General features: G+C 44.8%; 1 long non-coding RNA gene across 1 annotated transcript in view; it reads right to left on the reverse strand.

Moving 5' to 3' along the window:
* Positions 1-372: 372 nt before the first annotated feature.
* LOC143653259 (uncharacterized) overlaps positions 373-20,476 on the reverse strand; it is a 171,379-nt gene continuing 151,275 nt past the window's right edge. The window contains exon 4 of the long non-coding RNA XR_013161200.1: positions 373-653. This is a non-coding gene — a long non-coding RNA (uncharacterized LOC143653259). The remainder of the gene's footprint in view (positions 654-20,476) is intronic.

Raw genomic sequence — 20,476 nt, forward strand, 5'->3', positions numbered from 1 at the left:
ATATGAACTGTTGCTTACAAAAGAAAGTCGTTCTATTTCACTTTTTTTTTTTTGCATGGGCAGGCACCAGGAATCAAACCTGGGTCTCTGGCATGGCAGGCAAGAACTCTGCTACTGAGCCACTTGGCCCGCCCTGCTCTATTTTAATTTTAAAAGGCTAAAATCAAAAAAAAAAAAAAAAAAAGGCTTAAATATCTATGTTTTAATTTTTAAAGAAAATGGTTTTTCTAACTTAAAAGATACTGCATGTAAAATATGCATTAAAAGAAAGATATAAGAAAAATAGAAACCAAAAATGTTTGCATGACAATGAATTTTATTCAAATGCAAAAATTTCCCCAAATCAATTTCTATAGAGACTATTTTTGACCATTAGAGAGTAATATAAACCGGAGAAAGAGTCTAACAAATTAAATAGCATCTGTTTTCAGTTTTCTTTATTATATTCCAGCACTAAACAATTTGAAAGGGAAATATTTAAAAATATTGTTCAGATCTAGATGTTGCATTAGGGGACAGAGAAACTCATGGTATTAGTGATAGCAATTTATATTATGAGATTAAAATATGTTGTATAGGGTGCATGGGTGGTTCAATGGTAGAATGCTTGCCTTCCATGCAGGAGACCTGGGTCCGATTCCCAGACCATGCACCTAAAAAAAAAAGAAAATAAAAATTAAAATATGTTGTATAATTTTGTAATGATAATTGGTCATATGTAACCCAGTCTTTGAGCATGTAACCAAAATCTTTGAGCATGATATAGTAAATTTATGGTTCATTTCCATTCTAAGTATGACTTTAAATATTTAATTGACAATTCCAATCGCTATTATCTCAGCAGAACGTATTCACTCCATTTTAAAGTTAATGAAAAACAACCTGAAAGAATCACAATATCTCCAGAAAGGTTGTCTAATTTTTCCTTACTTTCAATAGAATACAAATTGTGTGAAAGTCTTGGTTATCACAACAGAATTAATCATATACTTAAATGAAGGCAAGAAAATTAACTTTTAGGGAATAAATATAATTGATGAATTACATAAGACTTCATTTCATTACTTATCCAAATATTGCCAACCCTTGGAAACAACACCCAGACCTGCACAATAATAGTTCAATCCATTCATCTTTTTATTTTACCATAACTGCACACATATTTTTTGTTTATCATCATATAAAGGTATATCTGTCAAAGTAGGAGCACAGGACATGTTTATTTAGTTTGTTGGTTGGATGTATAACATTTAAATATTTGGGCAAACAGATCAGCCTCCATTTGTACCCTTGCCACAGGTATTAGAATTGGGCCTGCTGATGAGGTCAGGGAAGTTGGAGGCCAGAGGGCTGGCAGAGCCGGCCACATGGATTTTGAAGTTCCATCAGGAGAATGACAGCAGGAGTTGGGGCAGAGAGAAAGGTGATCCAGAAGTGAGAGGGGAGGGGAGGGAATGACCAGGAGATGGTTGCTTATGAGTGGGTGGGCTGAAAAACTGCAATAGTGACAGCCTGAACAGAGATCACCGGAGACTAGGGGAGGAATGGAACGGAAGCAGTGATGGAGACAGAGAACACCACCACCGCCCCCCACTCTGAGCAATGCAGGGCGTGAGAAAAAAGTTTCTCCGTGAGAGGACACAGGGGAAGGCAGTAGCCAGAGAGCAGCTAAGGCAAGGACCTAAAGGAAATATTTGAAGGAAAAAATACATAAAAGGGTCTGCTTATGATGGCACACGGAAAATGGTTGTGCTGGAGGAGAGGGGTGAAGGATTATCAGGGGTAAGAATTACAGAAAAATTTGAAGATGAGAATTCAGAAAGCTATCAAAAGTCTTTTTGCACTCAGGATAAGAACTGAAAGTGCCAAAAGGTTCAGCACATCCAAACCTGATGGAAGAGAAGAGATAGAAGACACCTGGGCCTAACACAGTTCAGCTGCGGCCTGGAGGGGGCACCCTTCTGGGGACTGAAATGTGGGATTGGCCGTCCACCATCAGCCATCCTTGGCAGGAGCCGTGGACACCTCAGTGGCTGGCAGCAGTGAACACGAGGCACCTGGTTCTGCATGGCCAGGCAACCTAGGCAAGTCTCAGTGGCACTCCAGGTGGTTGGGCCAGGGCACCTTGTGAACTTGGGGCTGACCCTCTCAACAGATTAGCCCTGGGTGGAGGCCAGGGAGCCTTTTAAAGGCCACACTTATCATCGGGTACAAGCCGGCACCTATCTTATTCATGAAGAAGGAGCAGACACTGGTGGGTCTCAACTTGCTTTTGTTTCACACACAGTCAGCACTTTCATGTATCATACCCCAAATTGCCTTTCATGGCTTGAACTCGATCAGTTCCAGTTCTGGCCCAGCTGTGCCTCCTGTCAGCCAACGACTGTTTGGGCATTATCCCTGCCTTTATCTGGTCTGTAGTAGATGTTAATAAAAATTGCATGTTTTGCCATATTGTTTTATAAAAATGAGTAGAAAATGCAAAATAGAGTGAACTAATACCAGTGATAAAAGGCATGGGGCCTGTAAAGTTAAGACTGAGACACAGATGGAAACCATTAGAAGTACTGAGAGTCTGGTCTCTCTCAGCCACACACTGGACTTCAGCCAGTCATGTGTTTGGTTGTAAAATAAAAGAACAACATTAAGTTGAAAGGCAATGAACTTTTGTCAAAGAGTGTCCAAAAAACACTTATAACTGAGGACTTTATCATCTTTTCAGTTTTCTGAGAATGGACAGCCTCTTTTACCCTTTGGAACCATTCTTCACTCTTCATGCCTTCAGTTGTGCCAACACTGTGAGGAATGCATTTCATGAGGGGTCAGAGGATTGTCCGTGCAACCAGTGCACCCAGGATGGAAGCCTCTTTCCTGGACCACACTGTCTCCGGGGTGGCAGTTTAAGCATCGCTTTTGAGACTTGAGAGGAAAGAAAATGGGAAGGCCACTGAGGGGGGTGTATAATTCTACATCAGGGAAGGTAATTAATAGTCATTGTGGACTTTCTCTGTGCCAGGCCCACACCAGGGGCTTTTCCCATTTAGCATGAGCCACCCCTGAAACTAGTGCCTGGAGGAAGTGGTGATGGCCCGGGCATTAGCCTGCTCCTCCATGGATGCCAGAATACCATGGACAAAGATCAAGGCTCTTTGTCCTACAGCAGCAGCAGTAGTATTACCAAACATTCATGCACTGTGTGAATATTTTCTATAGACTCTCATTTAACCCTCGTAAGGAACCCTGTGAGGTAGAGATTTTACAGATGAAGGAACTGAGGCTATGCGATTTGCTTAAGGAAATTCCCCAGGTCAGAGGTAAGAGAAGCTTCAGTTTAACATAGGAGTTCTGCTCCAGGCCTTCCATATATCCTTTGCACTGCCCTGCCCAGAAGTGGGCCACATATGACAGCACAGGGAAGCAGGCTTGGCCAGGAGCTAGGAAGGGACCCTGGAAGAGCCTTCGGGGGGTAGCCAGTGGAAGGATGGTCTCTCTGGGAAGCAACCTGAGATGGGGGGCAACCTGGATAGGGCTTAGGCGTCTGACAGATAATACCTATCTCAGAGGACTGTTGGCAGGATTACCCAAGGGGCTGAGGGCCTGTCCCCTTCTCTGTGATACCTTCTTCCCAAGGCAGAGCTCTTATATTCCCAAGTGATAACGGGGGTGGGTTGGCCACTCCCAAAGCCTTATGCACTTCTCTCTTCTAATCATCTTGTCCCCTTCATCATCTTCTAGCATCCTCTATTTACCCTCTGTTCCATTATTTTTCTCTGCCTAAATGTGCCTAATACTGGCAACAATGCCTACAAGCACTGCTAAAGCTGAGCTCTCAGTAATGCAGGATGGCAGATCAGAGATGGAGAGTGGAGAGGCAATTATTTGCAGCTGTATTCCTGCTTCAATCATATCACAGGCCCAGCATGAGTTTGGACCAACCTGCCTGGGCCTTGGCTACACTGGCTCCAGTCATGCACTTACTGCTAGCCTAGCCAACAGGGCCTGCCTGTCCCCTCAGTTTCTACTAAATTGCCCACAGGCATGAGGCCACTATGGGCTCCAGGAAAGTCCCTCCAGGATGAATCTCAATTTGTCCAAGCCAACCCTTGACAGTGATGAGCTTAGGAACAGGGCTCTGCTGCATTTTTAGCCAATGAATCATGAGGAGAAAGTCTGTTGGAGTCCTAAGGATACAAAGAAATAATGTCTTCTTCTGCGAGAATGGCAAAGTTAGGGACAAGCCTGAGGTCAGAAGCCAATAGACTGAAGTTGGCAATGCAGGAAGATAGAGTGTGGGTCCTTAATGACTTGGAAGCAAAATTAGAGAACCCTGGAACTGCCTTACTCCAATACTTCTTGTTATGTTAGACTTCAAGTTCCCTTGAGGTTTGAGCCATTTTCCTCCATTACCTGCAGCCAAAAGCATCCCTGATGAAAGAATCCAGGAACACCTGGTGGCCCTGGCCACCAGTGGGGCATGTAACAAGTCCAAATCTGGGATGCAAGAGCACCAGACTGGGGGTGCCCTGGGGACCTTTAGCCCTGTTACTACCACCTCCATTCCTGGAAACTTATATAATGACCTTTCCCTGAGGCCAGGAAAAGTGTCAAAGCACTTTACAATCAAATCTAATTGAAAACAACAGCTCTTTAATCTAAATTTACAACATAATCAACCTTCTGGTTACCTAATTATAATTAAATTACATTGGAAATGTATTTCATATATGCTAAATAGAAGCACCAAAAGAAAAATCCGTATTTGGTAAATGTTGTGTCTGTTCCTACTTGAGAGAGTCAAGTGTAAAAACGAACTTCCTGAGCTATAAATTTGAAGACCTGAGTCCTATTCCTGCCTCTACTCAAAATGACTATGCAGACTTGAGTTGTAAGAGTCCAATCAAAGAGATCATTTTGAGAAAGTATTTGTAGCTAAACCCAGTGTCATACTTGAACATCATATAAATGAAATCATCCAGTATGTGCTTTTTTGTACCTGGTAAGAAGCCTGCTATGCTTTTGAGTGCACTTTATGGCCAAAGAAATGAGCCCAAAATACTAAGATTCTGACTGAGATTAAATAACTCTTGGGCCCCCAAGATTACACAAGGAGGAAGTCATCTTATGCAAGCTGAACAGCTTCTAAGTAGGCCAAATTCTCCAGCACCCACTTAAAACAATGCAGGAGATAATGATCAAGGAAGAATCATCTAGAAGGTGTGCCAGGATCATAAAGAACGATGAACCAGGGAGCTCCTCCCAGAAATCAGATATGGGGTCTAATGGAGGGACTTGCCCCACCCATAATGACCTTCTCTGTGTCTACCCAGCAGGATCTCACAATTGCTATGGGTCAGTGCCTCTTGCTGTGCCATCCATTCTTCCCTTTTCTGAATACAAGTTTATCGTCATACTGTTTCTGCTTTACCTCTGTGTGTTGGTTGTGGGAGTTGGGAGAGTGCATCAATGCAAGAGAAGTTACACCCAAACTTGAGAGGGAGGTCTGCACTTCACCTGGAGGGCCACAGCTTTGTCTGTAATATAAAGACCTCAGAGGTCTTTGGATTATCTCCCCTGGGAAGAGTTGACTATGTTCTTCATGGAGTAGAGAAAGGCGAACACAGATATTTAGCTGGTCACCAAAGATATGTGACCACTTTTGGAGTATAGAGGTATCACTAGAAAGCAGCTGCCCAGCCAGGGACTACATTTCCCAGCTCCCTTTCCTTTCAATGGAACCATGTAACTGATGATTTTTCCTCACCAATGGCAAGTGAATAGAAGTGATCCCTGACATATTTAGGCAGGAGTGCTGCCCCAGAGTCTCTGCTCATAGATGGGTGGATGCACAGGACTCCAAGTTTGCCCAGAAGGGAGGAGCCAATGATGGAAGGGTCCTGGGTCTCTGGAAGGCTGCCTGACCCAAAATACCCACAAACCATGGTGTAAGCAAGAAATAATTGCAATAAGCCATTGAGATTTCAGGGTTTACCCATCATAGCAGCTGCCATCATTTTAACTAATACATCACTCAAGTTCCATCTCCTAATTTCCAGCTCCTTGGTACAGCTCAAAATGAATGACCCACCCCTGTACCTCAACTTTACTCTATCAAACAAAATCCATTTACTATACTATAGACAGAGATATATTAGTTGCAGGGAGCAGAAAACCACTCAAACTAGCTCAAACAAAAGGAGAAGTTGATTTTAAAACTACGGGGATGTCACTGACTTTGGAGACAGAAAGCCGAGTCTCTCTGAGCCTCCCTGCAAAGTATAAGAGGCATAACAAAGAGGATGCGACGGCGAGCGTGTCTCCTCTGTTACTAGTCAATGGAGTGGCCACAAAGATACAGAGAACTTTTTCTGTTTCATCTATTTAGTTACTCTTAGATACGTTCAACATAAAGCTTCTGGTTTTGCTGTGTTTGGTATTTTCTTCCAGGCAAATTCTGGCCCCCCGGGTTCCGTTTATCTCCCTTCTGCACAGGGAATGAGGACTGAGGATGTCTTCTGCCTGCTTCTCTCCTCCTGGGCTTGGCTCCCCTTAAGATATCCCAGCCCTTATTCCTGGATATGCAGCTTCACCAACTTCTCTCCTCTGAAATCTTAAATTGCACCTGGTCCACTCCTACCTGTCACCCGGAATTGAGTGCCTTGTATGGCTGGTTCTCTCTCTCAGCAGAGGGCAGAGCTGCAGCTTCATGTCCTAGTGACTCCCCATTTCTGAGCCTCAGGTTCCTCATCCACAAAATGGGTACCTCAAAATTCTTGCAAGAATTTTATATATATATATATATATTTTTTTTTTTAAAGATAATGCAAGTGCCTAGTAGAGTTCCTGACACTCAGTGAATGTTCCCGACACAGCTCCTAATGCTCTCCCTGACCTAGCAGATGCTTTGCGAGGAGCTCACTCAAGGCACTGAGCCAATTAATTGTTCTCAAAACTTCAGGAGATATAAATGGGATGGGGAGCTGTGGGGAAGGTTCCAGGCCCCTCCCCCATGCCACTGGACCAACATCCCAGGATGGGGCTGGGGAAGCTGTGATTCTAATAATCAGCCAGCTTTGAGACCCACAGGGAGACCCCATCAGGCTGGCTGGCTTGGTCCCTTCCAACTCTGGGAGGAAAATAGGGAGAAAATTCTGTTCTCCTGGCTTAGGATGGCCTTCCCCTAGACAGTCCCAGAAATTCCTCTCTTCTTTTCCTCAATATTCTGATATCCCCTCCTCTGAGAGGCAGCTGTCTCCCTCCATCCCCTTCCTGGTCCTTCACAGTACTTTTCATTCCCTGACTGTTCCCTGACCGTTCATCTGTCTCCCCAACACCTTGACAAGGGCAGGGACCTGTGCAGCTGGCAGTGCCTAGCACCTACTATGTGGTAGGTAGTTTTGGTGAATAAAGGACTGAATAAGCCTCTGTTGAATCTCCCTGTTCTAACCTTGGTGGATTTCAAAGCTTTTGCATCCCAGTTCTTATTAAAACTCAGTGCATCTGCTTTACAACTCTGATCTCTTATCTGATCCAAGATAACCCCTTCACCATAAAGGTTGGGATGTAAAGAGAAAACCAGCAGCCTGCTTTCTCCCCCTCTTCCTCCTCCCTGACCTGGGAATGGGTAGGAATTTGATCTGTCTCTGGGGGATGGCGGTCAGAAATTCCAGGGAAAGGCTGAGGCTTGCTGATCTGGTTGGATACTGCTTGTCTGGGTTAGCCACAGTGAGGGGAGCTTCCAGATTCCAGTGCCTTGTCTGTAGTCCTGAGTTTGCCTGACCCAAGGGGGCTTCCCCTTGTCCAGTTCCCTGATGTGAGTGACCTGATTCTACTCCACTACCACTGAGCTACTCCCACTGGCAGCTACACTCCCAGCCTCTTGCTGCTGGGTTGGCTTTGCCCAGAGGCAGCCACTTTCTGCTATATCCTCTGGACACCTGGGAAGCTCACATATGTGGGTGTGCAGGCGACATGTGGATGGACAGGGGCCTGCTCTCTGCCCTGCCATTTCCCTCCAGCCTCTTCTCCCCTGCCCAGTGAAGCCATCCAGAATTGGGGTGTCCACAGCCTGAGGACTGTTTGATTCTGACTGGAGTATCAGGTTCCTCCCCTTTCAGGCACCCCGATATCCTCAAAGGGCAACCTCTCCCCTTCATTAAGCTTGGTTGTTGGGAGGGGAGAAGAACAAAGGAGCAGCACCCTGCTACACACACACACCACCTTGGAGAGGAGAAGAAATTGTCCCTCTCTTCCCTCCCTCCAAGGCCTAGACAGAGTGACTCTCTGATCTCATCAGCCTTGGGCCAGAGGCAGAAGGCAAGTCAAGCCTAATGGCCTGTCAAACAACCAAGGACGACTTGATCTTCTGATCAAAGCTTTCAGGCTTGGAGGCTCTGCCAAGTACAATGAGCCCAGTGAGCACAGCACTAGGAATAAAAGTATCAATTCCTTCTTCCATTTTCCTACAAGCCAAAGGAATGTAAACCACATTATTGCATATGACTTCCAGGAAGTGGTCCTGGAAGAAAGGAGCAGGATATTCCCTTTTTTCCTGATGGGGGAAGGTGGACATAATGGCTTGAGCTGCAGCAAATATCCTGGACTACAAAGCAGACTCTACATAAGGGTAGCAGAACAACAGAGAAGAAGGGGCCTGGGTTCTTGGTGAGCATGGCACTACCTTTCCAGCCCTGGCTGTCTGCCTCTGGTTCATTTACATCTAAGAAAAACATACTTTATCTTGTTCAACCACTTTTTATAAGTTTTTTGCCTCTCACAGTCAATCTTCACCCTGATAGTCTCCTCTGATAGTCTGGCTCTGAACTTGAGCCCTACTCTTTCTTTGTCAAGATTACTTTTTTTTGAGATATTCAGAATTGAAAACATTGGAAAGAAATGACTTTTGCACTATGATGCAATTCTTTAAATGTATGTGCACTACTTAAAGCAGCTCTGGCTACCACAGGTGGAATCCACCTCATGTTTTAGAGAAACCTCACAGGTTTCAAAGTCAGTCAAACCAGAGTTACAATTTGGTTTCTGAGATCCACTAGATGTATGACCTTGAACAAATTACTCAACCTCTCAACTTTAGCTTTTTTCTGTTTTATTAAATAAGAATAATGCCGAACTATCAGAGTTCACCTAAAAATTTTTATTCTGTATGACATTGTGCTGAGGATACTGGGGAGAAAAAGACAGACGAGGCCTCAACCCTCATGCAACTTAAAGTCCAGTGGGAGTGGGGGGGGATGATAAAACAAATGAAACAACAAAAAAATAATCACAAGAAACAGGATGCGTTAACAGAGAATAACAACATGGGAGCACCGAAAACGGGAGAATCATCCCCTACAAGGAGTGAAAGCATAATCTCACCTAAAGCCTTGAGCACACGTGCTGGTTATCTTTATAACCCTTGCCTGGAAACTGCCATGCCCACCTGCGTCAGAGTGTAGCCACCATGCAGCTTGTGCACAGCTCCTGCCAGGGCAACCCAATCTGCACTTTTTCTGCTCTTCTGAGGATGGATGGAGGGCAAGATGGACAGACAGATGGCCTCACACAGAGTGCCAGCAGGGAAAGGTATTGGCTGCAGAAGCCCTGCCTGGTGCAGGCTCTCACCCCAGCTGGCTTTCTTCCTTTGCATAATGGACAACACCTGGGTCCCAGGGAACACAACTGGTGTCGATTAGTTTTCATTGAGCCCAAACTGGAGCAGCACCCTGGCTCCCCTCCCAGGTAGTGGCATCCGGCAAGCAGCCAGCTCTGGGGCAGATTATCTTCTATCCTAACAACCTCCATTGATGACCTTTTCCTGAGTAAGCAAGCCCCACCAGGTGCTTTGCTACCATCATCAGAAGAAACCTGGCTCTCAGAGCTAAGAAATCAGACCCCCACCACGGTTGTAAGTTTGGAAGACCTGGTGTATGCACCCAGGGCAACTTAAGCAAGAGAGCATCTCTGAAAATTGTCTCTTAGAATTTCACGCAGTATAGAAGGACGAGTGGCTAGAGTTGGTGGTATTGCATAGTACCTAATCAGGTACCACAAAGGCAGACATGCGGGAGGGATCAACCCTACTTTGCTGTTTCCTGTTGTCTGATCTTGGGCAAGTTACTTAAACTCCTTAAGTCTTGGTTGCCTCATCTTAAACTGGCATAATGATAATACCATCCACCTCATATTTGGGGGGTAGGATTAGGTAAAGGCACTCATGCAAATACAGTTAGAAGATGGTCACTGTGTGATTCATCTTCTTCATTCATTTACTCAACAAATGTTTTTGAGAATCTAGTATGTGCTAAGCCCTGTTCCAGGTTCTGGAAATGTGAAGACAAATAACAAAGCAGGAAGGACTGTTGAAAGTCATCTGATCTGATAAGTATCCGTCTCAGACTACAACACATTTAAAGTGGGTAAACAATCCCATCATCTCCCTACCTTACTGTATTTCTTTGCTTTTGGTGTGTCAAAAACTACCCCCAAAATTAGTGCTTCGGGCAATAAACATTTTGTTTCCTTGCAGTTCTGTGAATGATCTAGGCAATTCTTCCAGTGTGGGCATCTTGGCCAGAGCTGAGTGGTCTAAGACAGCCTCACTCATGAGTTCAGGGTCTTAGCTGGGAGGTCTGCGGCCACTCTGCACATGGCCTCTCCACTTCCAGGAGGACTTCTGGGGCTTTTCACCTGGTGCCAGAAAGTTCTCCACAGGAACAGAGAAGGTCAGCTCCAACTCACGAGCACTTTTCAAACCTCTTCTGGTGGCATATTTGCTACTGTTCCACTGGTCAAAGCAAGTCACAAGGCCGAGCCCAGAGTCCACATGAGAGGGACCCAGTCAAGGGCATGGATACTACAAAGCAAGAACAGATTAGGGACTTCACTGCAGCAATCAACCACACTGACCCATTCCTACTTTTCAGAGGAAGAGGAATTTGATAAGAATTAGAGAAGTAATATAGGGGACCCACTTATTATGTACCTCAGTATGGTTCTCAAATGTTTTTGATCATATATAGTGCTTAAATTATTTTATTCTGCATCTCCATTATATACACTTTATGTATATATTGTGTACATGTACCATTAAATATAAAACTTAAATAGATGAGGTAAAGAAAAGTAGAATATTTTTAATGTCTTGTTAATTTTGATGGCTTTTTACTATTACCAAGTAATGTCCCAAGGCACAGATACACTAAGGGTGAGTCTCATCGACAATCATAGTGGATGGAAATTCATCTTTCAAGGGACCTTCTAGATTATTTAAATTTGGTGGGGGGAGGTGGGATAAGGGGCTGTCTTGTCAAATCTCATTTTTACCTCATAATGAGCTGATAAAGAGCTCACAATAGTAGCGTCAGAGCTACCAATTTCTAGTTGCTTACCGGGACTTGTACTATTATCTTTAATCCTCAGTTTTCTACAATAATCTATTAAAAGCATTTTTCCATTTTGTAAGGATTAGTTTAGTTAAAATTAGATAATGTCATTTTTAAAGCCACTTACAATCCAAGCTCATGTAAACCATAAGACCTCCAATCCCACTGAGAGCTTGTGCACAGGTGAAGCTACCAGAGTTGCGCCCCCCACCCCACCATTAAGGACCCTTCTAGGACCCACTAGTGACAAACTGAATGTTAAAATGTTAGTGAAGTATAATTATTCCTTTTATATTATTGTAGTTCCAAAATTCCAATAGTTTTCCCAAGACCCGGTGAATTGTGTTGTACCCCATTTGGAGACCCCTGATTTCCCTCCTCAGGAAATAGGAGTTTTTGCCCATGGTATTAAAATGTCAAGCAATGTCCACAGTCAATATTAGTAGCAACTGAATAGTTGATAGAAAAATATCCGGTAAGTAGGGTCAGGTCTGAAGTAAAACTGGAGTCCATAGGATGATGGGCCATTTGCTTAACAGAAACCAAAGAAAGACTTCATTTTTGCATCAGTTTGTGGCCCAGGCAGCGCTATCCCCCTCCCCAGACCAAGGACTGGGCTTCGGGCTTCTAGTCGTTGGTCCTCGCAGTGATAAAGAATAAAGGGGAGCCCAGAAGAAGAGTCAGGAACAGCGTGGACCAGCCTTTCTTTTTTCCTCTCGAGTAACCATGTGGGACTTTTGTGAATGTTATGCTTTAGTGCAGGCGGCTTTCCGGGTGTACAGAAGCACTTCCTCATTCTGTTTCATAATTAACTCATGTTTTCCAGGGTAAAGGAAATGTGACTTAGAAAAGCAAATTTCGGCCCTTTAAGGGCCATTAAGCCTTCTTCTCTCTGTCTTTCCACTACCATTTCTAAATATTTCTTCTCCAGGTCTCGTCAATGCATTCTGGTCGAGGAAACCAGCCTGGTTTCTATTCTTCAAAGAAGGAACCAGCCATGAGGGGCTTTATTGACCTGTCAGCGTGAGGGCAGCAGAGCCTAGCCAGCCCCGTGGGCAGAGTTCTTACCTAACTGGGAAGGGAAGAATAGAACTGGAACATTTCTTCTTGGCCTCAGAGTCAAACTACTTTCAAGTTTAAATGGGTTCTTGGCTCTATGACCAGGGCTGCTGTATTTATCAAATAAAATCACAGAATGCCCAGTTAAATCAAAAAATTCAGATAAACAACAAATAATTTTATCGTGTGACCCATGCAATATTTGTGAACCCACTTAAAATACAATGTTCAGACGTACTTATACTAAAAAAGTATTAATCCAAAATTCAATTTTAACTGAGTACCCTAGATTTTATCTGGCAACTCTGCTTCCTCCCTCTGTTTCCCCCCTCCCCTTCCCTCCCTTTCTTCCTCCTTCCCTTCCTCCATTCATCAAAAAAAAAAAAAAACCTTTATTGTGAGCCTACTATCTGCAAATTCCTATACTAGGCACAAAGAAAGCATAACACTTTTCTTCAAGGTGGTGTCACTATAGATGAGAGGGCAATGTGATCCACTGTCTTCCTAATAAATGTCCACACAGATTGGTTGGGAGGACATAGAGGAAGGAACAATGAATTCTGTATGGGGTAGAGCAGGATGAGAGGAGGGGTTGCTTGGGAAAAGATGCGGGGGGGTGGGGGGAGCGAGGCTGAGCCCAAACTGGATGGACAGGTGTAAAGTGACAGGAAGGACACTCAGGCAGAGGGAGAGCGTGCACAAAGGCACAGCGTGAGAAAGTCACCCTCTGTTCTGGGAACATCAGCGTCCTGCTGTGGCTGGGGTGGGGAGGCTGGAGTGGCATGCGTCCACGTGCGGTAGAGGTGGTGGTGCGAGAGTTGGCCCTTTCTCTGATAGCTGTTGAGAACCTGAAGATACAAATGGACAATGGCCAGACCATCTATGACAGTAAAACTCAACCACCAACTCTAAAGTAACCGACCCAGGAAGTTAAGCCACAACCTCTGCAGCAATCTGCCCAGATTGCTTGGTCAGTGGCTGCCAGCTTCCCTGTATTTTGCCCCTGCTTCCATCTCAAGACCCCTGTTTTTGATCAGCCAGCCTTGGACTTCTCCCACGCAAACAACCTCAAATCAGAGCATGCCTGAAGCCTTCTTTTTTTTTTTTTTTTCATAGAAAGCTTTCTCACTCTCCTGCTTCCTTTTCTCATTTAGGTGGCTTTCACTGATTTCCACAGCGTAGACTATACTGACTGCTCTTTTTTTAAAAAATATTTTTATTGAAAATCTTCAAACACAGACAACCCATACATGGTGTACAATCAGTGGCTCACATATCATCACACAGCTGTGTATTCATCACCATGATCATTTTTAAAACATTTGCATCACTCCAGAAAAAGATATAAAAAGAAAAAACTCATACATCCCATACACCTTACCCCACCCCCTCATTGATCACTAGTATTTCCATCTACCCTATTTATTTTACCCTTCCCCCCCATTCTTTATTTATTTTTATCCATATTTTTTGCTCATCTTATACCTATTGCTTTTTAAGGGGGACAGAGGACGTTAGCTCTGTGAAAACGGGAAGCTCAGTGTATGGTGCCAATACTACAGTAGTGGTGGCATTCAAAACTAGGAAAGTGCTTTTTGAGACCCTTTGTGATCTACACATACATACATGCACAAATAACTCTTAAATTATATAAACTCTTTTGTATTAAAGAGAAGCTTTGAATTTTTAAAATGCATCTCTTTTAAAAAGGCATGATTCAGTCTTAAGTAAGTTCTGATACCTAAGAAGTTTCCGTGATCCATAAGCCCTGTTTGTGTCGACACAGTGTTTCCCACAAGCTTCTAAGGGTGAAGAAATGAAGCAAATCAGCTGACCAAGTGTCAGTTATGCCCCAAAGGCACTGGAATCCTAGAAGTGTAAGTAGCTAGAGAAAATGCATCAATTCTTCTGCATTATAACAATTATTCCAGCAATTCTTTTCATTTTCCTTCAAAGCTCAATCAGCAAACTCCCACAGGCCTCTGTGCTGTGTGCAGGAAGTAAAGAAACAAATAAGACACACAGTTCTTGCTCTCAGTGAGTTGACAATCTAGTAGAGGGAATAATAAGTGATACAAATAACAAGGAAACAAGTTGAAGGATTGGAAAATTGCTGAAGGAGGAGACCATGAATCTTGGTATTGGAGGTAGAACACTGTCCTTTGGTCAATTTTTTTTTTTTTTTTTTTTTTAATGATTTGGTTTTTTCGCATGGGCAGGCACCGGGAATCAAACCCGGGTTTCTGGTATGGCAGGCGAGAACCCTGCCTGCTGAGCCACCACGGCCCACCCTGGGCAACTTTTCATAGCTTCTTGGAACATTATGAGATGTAATGGTCCTGCATTCTCAACTTCACTAGGGATGTTTCAAATGTGAGACAAGTTTTCTTACCAGGAAGAGTAAATGAGCAAGAGATATTGAATATAGGCAGACCTCTGCTTTAATACATAATGTGTATAAAATTAACTGTATAGAAGGGGAGCAAATGACATACATATTATAAGCAGTTGCTCCATTCCAACTAACACTGCATAGTGGTACAGGTTGTGCACTATACAAATGTACCTGGCCACACGGGTAAGTGAGAACTGAAGTCCAATTGTGTATCCTCACGCGGGGTTATGTTTATCTGGAAGGAAAGTACTTTTTTAAAATTTGTACCAACCACACAACCTGGTACTTGCCCTGATCCCAAGAGAGCTAAAAAAATATTTTAATATTCCCATCAAATACTTATAGTGTTTTCTTTCATGTTATTCTTTTCCTTTCCAAAGGAGTCTTCAGTAAACCCGCTAAGACCAATCAATGTACATCTAACTAAGACTAAAGATAGGCCACTTTGGACAATAATTTCCAATTTGTTGCAATGGTGTTAAGTATAGAAGAACTCTGTTGCTTATCTTTGATATTAGCCCTTCCTTCTTCTTCTAATTTCCATTTCTTTTTGTAAAGCAAAAGGGGCCAAATGCAATCAAATTTTGAAACAATTGCATGTGCACTGCTTAACAAAGATAGTGAGTGCCAAAGTGAGCACTTGGGTGGCAGGTGGTACCCCCGTGGGGCAGTTCAGATTATTTGGGGTGTTTTGGGGGTGTCAGTGTATAAAATGCATATCTGATCATCCAGTTGAGAACCTGTAACACTTGTACCAAAAATTAGGTACATAGACTCCTGACTGATGATGATAATTCCTGGCGACCTGCCCCCAGGCCTAACCATTTATGCCTCCCTTTTGCTGGTTTGAGAGGCCTTGGGCTCCTGTAAACTCATGGTCTTTCTCCTGCATTTACCAAGTGTCTCTGCCTAGGACAGAGGTTCGGAAGCAGCTAATTCCATCCTCTTGCAGGTCACATGGGGGCAGGTGCCAGCTCAGCCTTTTCTCTACCAGAAGTAGATGCCCCTCCCTGTTGCTGCCTGGTGAAGGGACTCGGTCACTCTCACCGAGGGTCTCCCCTAATTTTTTTCTTTACCCCTTCACATTTCCAATCTTGGCCAATTTATTCATTCATTTACACATGCATGCAGCTATTCCATAAACATTTACTGAGTGACACTTGTGTGACACTCTGTGCTGGGCACTGGGAAATGTACTGACAAATACACTCAGAGCTGACATCGCTGTAGTGGGGAAGGTAGGCAAAAAGCAAAGAGAGAGAGAGTAAAAGACTTCCAAGATATACCACTTAATGAATAAAGCAACAGGCAGAATTGTATGTGTTTGGTACGCTCCCCTACCAAACATACATACATATATACATATATGTAAATTTAATTGTTTAAATTTACATATATGTATATATTTATATTTATTTATATGCAGATATATACATCCTTTTCCCTGCATACATAAGAACATTTGGGGAGAGAGATTAGGGATCAAGAAAGGGGAGGGAGACTTTTATTCTTTCTTCCAGATCTTTCTACACTGTTTGAATTTTTTAAATCAGATGCAAGGATTGATTTAATTTAGGGATAATTCTGAAGAAAGCAGAAAGGCAAGAAGCCACCCTACAAATGGGTACGATCAGATTAGTCGTCCATAGGCCCCAGTTCCCAGCAGTCAAGGCGGTCACTACAGGAGTCTTCCTTACTGACAGCTCGCTGCTTACTTACCAGGCGGTCACTGGACTGGGGAGTTTCTCCATAGGGGAGACGTGTCTTGGTACAGGAACAAAATCCCTTTGAGGACATTAGGGCACCTGGTTGTGTGTGGACTCGGGCCACACAAAGGTAAACTCTTTTCACTAGAGAATTTCAATTCACCAACTGAGCACCTCCTATGTACCACGCCATCCATGCCAGGCCTCAGGAAAAGGCAGACAAGTGTAATTTAGTCCCTGCGCTTGGAACTCGAAACTCGTGGTCTACTGAGGGAGAAAATGGCAAGCATAAATAACCCTCGAAATGGCAGGTGAGGGAGAAGTGATAAGAGAGCAGGAGAGGTGGGTTCAGGAGGAAAGAATTCCCAGTGACCAGAGGGTCTGGGAGGACTTCCTGGAGGAGGTGGGAGTTGATCTAGGTCAGGTAGGTACAGATCCAGGGGGGTGATCCAGGCTGGGAGGACAATATGAGCAAACATTGGGAAGAAAAGATTGAAGAACAGGCTCCATAGAGAAGGGGGAAGAGAAGCTGGGACCTAGAATGCGGGGGACATGGGGTGTGGGTAGAGAGGTGGGCAGAAGAACTGAAAGCAAAGACAGGAGCTGGGCCTGAATTCTGAACACCAGACAGGGGGAGGGGGATTTACATTTAATTCTGAAAGTTTTCAAGTGGGAGGTAAAAGTTGTTTGAAGAACGATGGCTCTGGCCTCGATTCTCAGAGTCTGGAAACTCATGTTGATGAATGAGTGATTTGCAAGATTGATTTGCAAAAGTTGAGGTCATCTTTCCAAAACACTGAATCGCTGACTGTGGACTAGGTGCTGGTCAGAGGGGCTCTGTGAGCCAAGTCTCGGACACTGCTTTTGTAGAAGACGCAGCAGGGGCCGGGCTGCTGGGGGCCCAGGTGGGCTCCATCTCTTGGAGTCTGTTCCTTTCTAGCCCAGAGCCTGATGAGGAGCTCTGCGTCCCTGGCCTGGAACCCCTCACCTTGCCCACGCTTAGCTGTTCCAGGTGACCTGGGCAGCCCCAGAGACCCACCCTGGAACCAACCGTCCCTTGTGGTTCTGCAACAGTCAGCAACAGAAAAGGCTGACCAGCACCTCCGTACGGCATCACTCAGAAAATATAAACACAGAAAGAGGAGATTTCCTGTTTGCCTCTCTAAAGAGGAACTCTTCTGTTACTTCTCAAATCTTCCAGGCCCCAGTGCTGGCTCCTCTCTCACTTAGGGACCAGCGGCTTCATCTGCAGCTGAACGTGTCCTCCTGTACAGTTGGCATGAACCAACTTTTTAATAACAGATTCCAGCCAACCTTCTCCTCTCCCTTTTTCCAACCCGGAAAGTATTGTGCAGATTAATTAGAGAGAAGCTGGCCGCAAGAGACTCAAATTATGAGTCTCTTGAGAGCAGGACCTGTGTCTAATGCAGTCACCCATTCCGTAAGTACTTCCTCATTGCCCACTCTGCGCTGGGGTCCTCTCTCAGTGCCGCCACTTACGCGTTGTGTGACCTTGGACAAGTTAACTTCTCTGAGCCCTAGGGAGGGTGATAGTACCTAACTTTAGGACTTTTGAGAAATAAGTTCGTATATACAAATTTCTTAGGAAAAGAAATGAAAATACATGTCCATACAAATACTTGTACAGGCAATGAGGTACTGAGAGGTTCTGTCCTCAGCCCTTCTTACTGGATTTTTCTTTCCTTCTTCCCAAACTGAAGACCTATGTCCTCCTGCAAACCCACCCGAGTCTGAGACCATCATAACAGAGAATGAGTGTCTCAGCAGCTTCAGTAATGCTGGCCCCTAGGCTGGGAGGAAGTCCTACTGCCCAAGGGCCTCAGGCTATATGGCCTGGTCACCCTGGGGATCAGAAGCCAGCACATTGCCTCCTGGATTGGCCCACCATGGAGGTCAAAGCTCCTGCCTCAGTTTCCCTGCCGAGCCCTCTATTGCCCCCAGTCCTGAAGTCCAGCTCTGATTCCCCTGTTTGCTTAACTGAGGACCTAACATCCTTCTTCATTTTGACAGCCCCTTTCCAAGGGGCTGGAGCTTGCTTCCCAAACTACCCAGAGTTTGCCATGCCTACTGGACCCCAGACAGTGGTCCAGCCAGCCTTTCCAGGCCACACCTGCCACATTCCCCTTGGGCTTGGGGCCTTCTCTCTTCCCTATATGACACTGGCCCAGTAGGTCTCTCCCTTGAGCTTGTCCCCTTCCTTCCCTTCCCCTCCTGCATTTATTCAGTGTACTATACAATGCAACAATTGCCTTATTGAAGGCAGAGAGGAACGAAAAGGGAGTAAGCACAAGCAGCACCCAAGACTCCTCAGGGAGACAGGGGCTGCAGCTCAGAGGTGTCAGTACAAAGGGGAGCTAGGAAGAGGCCCCAAATACAACACAAATATAATGCAAAAATTATTCCATGTTGGTTCAATGCCCAAGCTCTACAGTCAGACAAGCCAGGTTCAAATAACCACAGGTGACCTTAGGTAAATTACTTAAGATCTCTGAGCCTCAGTTTCCTCATCTGAAATATAGGGATAATGAACTCCCAAATGGTAGGTGTGAGGATTGAATGAGACAGATACTACAGTAGACACTCTTGAGAGTTATTATTTTACTGGGGGACACATCCTGCTTCAGTATATGAACGCCACCTCCAGGGAGCCCATTAGGCTTTCTTCCAAGCTTCTAGAATACTTTATAAGGAAAGAGAGGGCAGAGGAAGGTGTACTGGGAGAATAAAGGTAAGGAACAGGAATAAGCATGTACCTCACATCTACCTAGGGGCAGGACCTACGCTAGGTCCTTGATGTATTATACTGCTTCCATGCTGAGCAGCCCGGAAAGCAGAAGTATTCCAGCCGACCCAATGAAACAAAAATCAGCCTGAGCCACCCGCCTAGGAATTGCTCCCTGAGTGTTTCATGAGGGGACGGGCAAGGCCCAGCAGAAAACTCCAGCCAAATAGCTCAGGAGCTACCCTGGCATTCGGTGATGGCTCACACGCTGGAATTCATACAAGGAAGGGAGGCCGATTAGCACAGGGAGCAATGTTCCCTTCCAGGGCCGTCAGGCTGTGAGCCTCAGAGCATGTGCTTTCTTCTTCCAGAACAACAGAACAATGGGGTGAGGGGAAACTATTTCCTGGCACCAAGCAGGAGCAAGGCATGGCACATACCCATCTACAGGTGAGGGTTAGAGACTCTGCATCATCAAAGCGCAGCCGATTCACTCTGCTGGGTCGACGGTGTAACCGGGGAGGCAGAGGTTCTGGAAAGATCTGCCTGGCTCTCCGTAAATGTTTGCCATGGCAACACGCGCTTCAGAGACTCTGAGCCTGCTCAGATGGGAAACTGCTCTCCAGGGACGTTTCAAACCTCTCTCCTCTCACATGGGTGCAGGACTACTCTCAGAACGCATCCCGGGATCTAGGAAGAAGCCTAGAGTGCCCCACTTCCTCTTCTTTGTAGCCACCCATCCTCTCCCTGTTTTCCTTCCTCCAGGAGTCTCAGATCGACAGAGAGTGGGCACGGAGAGGAGAGAAAAAGCAGCATCAAATCTGGTCAGACCAGGCTCTCTGAGATTTACCTGCCATAAAGGGCTCTCTCCTATCCTGCTCCCACCAGCAGAAGTTCCAGAAGCTGTCTATATCTGCACCCTAGCCCAGTCAAGTGTCACTTCTGCCCCAGGGCTTTACTGAATTCCTTCATCCATGTACCCACTCCACAAGCAGTAGAGATAAAAACAGACACAACCCTGACATACAATGAAATAATATTATTCGGCCATAAAAAAGAATGAAGTTCTGATACATGCTACAACATACTTGAACCTTGAAAACATTACGCTAAGTGAAAAGTCAGCCACAAAGGACAATATCATATGAGGCCACTTACATGAAATACCTAGAATGGAAGAATTCATAGAGAC

Source organism: Tamandua tetradactyla, chromosome 13 (genome assembly GCF_023851605.1).
Source record: "Tamandua tetradactyla isolate mTamTet1 chromosome 13, mTamTet1.pri, whole genome shotgun sequence".
NCBI lineage: Eukaryota > Metazoa > Chordata > Mammalia > Pilosa > Myrmecophagidae > Tamandua > Tamandua tetradactyla.